The sequence below is a fragment of the Echinops telfairi genome, unplaced genomic scaffold (assembly GCF_000313985.2).
Source record: "Echinops telfairi isolate 266 unplaced genomic scaffold, ASM31398v2 ScPeMD7_23;HRSCAF=83, whole genome shotgun sequence".
Taxonomy (NCBI): Eukaryota; Metazoa; Chordata; class Mammalia; order Afrosoricida; family Tenrecidae; genus Echinops; species Echinops telfairi.
The window spans coordinates 28,671,857-28,673,475 of record NW_022103920.1 but is presented as its reverse complement, the minus strand read 5'-3'; the positions used below and the strand labels follow the sequence as shown (position 1 = coordinate 28,673,475).

General features: G+C 41.4%; 1 protein-coding gene across 1 annotated transcript in view; it reads left to right on the top strand.

Annotated features, from left to right (window-relative positions):
* Positions 1–1,619, top strand: part of MET (MET proto-oncogene, receptor tyrosine kinase) — a 146,435-nt gene that overhangs the window by 33,086 nt on the left and 111,730 nt on the right. The gene's annotated exons all lie outside the window — the stretch shown is intronic.

Here is a 1,619-nt window from a genome sequence, read left to right as displayed (position 1 = left end):
ACCTTTCGGTTCAAACCCTAACCCTATGCCACTAGGGCTCCTTTGTCCCTTAGTCCTCCAAACTCATCATTCACTGCCATAGAGTGAATTATACCTCGTAGCAACCTCTAGGACCTGGTAGAACTGACCGGTGGGTTTTAGAGACTATACAGTAGTAGAAAGCTTCACTGGTAAATGTCCTTGGGCAGAAAGAAATCCTGCCAAAAGGCATAGTTCCTGTAGTCCAAGAAAAATCTTCTTTGACCTGGTCCCTCCTTTGATAAAACATTCTCCTCCCCATTGTCCCCTTTGCAGTTTAACGTGCTATACCACTATTGATCACCACCTGGGTGTCACTTTGTCACATGGCGGTGGCTTATGTTGCTGTGATTCTGGGAGCTATCTCCAAAGCCCAGCTGGGTCACCCACAGTGAGCGGTTGGCAGCAGAACTTCTGCACTATGGCAGACTAGGAAGAAAGGCCTGTGGGGCTACTTCCAAAAGTTAGCCAGGGAAAACCCTATGGATCATAATGGAATGTTTTCCAATACGGGGCTAGAAGATGAGCCCACCTGGTTGGAAAGCACTCCATAGTAGCCACAGCAGTGACGAGTCTCAGCAGACCCAGAGTCATGGAAGAAATGGACCAGGTAATCAAGGCATTACCAACAAAAAATCCCCTGGACCAGACGGCTTCACAGAAGAATTCTACTAAGCATTCAGGGAAGAACTGACACCAATCTTACACAAACGCTTGCAGAACATAGAAAAAAATGGCAAAACTCCTTCTGTGAAGCTAGTATAATTCTGATACCGAAACCAGTTAAGGATCCCACAAAATTGAGAACTACAGACCAATATCCCTAATGACCATTGATGCAAAACCCTTAGCAAAATACTGGCCAATAGAATACCAAAGTATTAAAACAAATAATTCACCATGACCAAGTGGGATTCATACCAAGGATGCAGGAATGGTTCAACATACGAAAGACCATTAGTATCATTCACCACATTGACATGAAAAACTATAAGAACCACATGATAATATCAATAGATGCAGAAAAAGCATTCGAGAACATCCAACACCAATTCCTGTTTAAGACACTCAAGAAGATAGGAATGGAAGGAAAATTCCTCAAGATAATACAAGCTATATATGAAAAGTCAACAGCCAACGTGGTAGTCAATGGAGAAAAGACAAACACAATCCCACTGAAAAAGGGGACCAGACAAGGATGCCTCTTATTTAACATTGTGCTGGAGGTTTTAGCTAATAGAATAAGGCAAAGAAAAGACATAAAGGTGGAAGGAAGAGGTAAAACTATCGTTATTTGCAGATGATATGATTTTATATATGAAAAATTCCAAAAGCTCCCCAAGGGGAGTACTGTTAGCAGTAGAATAATATGGCACAGTGGCAGGATACAAGATCAACAAACAGAAGTCTATCAGACTGCTATACACATCGGATAAGATCACAGAAGAGGAGATCAAAAAGGTGGTACCCTTCACAATAGCCAAGCACAAATCGAAATATCTAGGGATATACCTGACTAAAAGACAAAAAATTTAGATGAGGAAAACTACAGAACACTATTATAAGAAACCAAGAGTGACCTCAACAAATGGAAGAATATC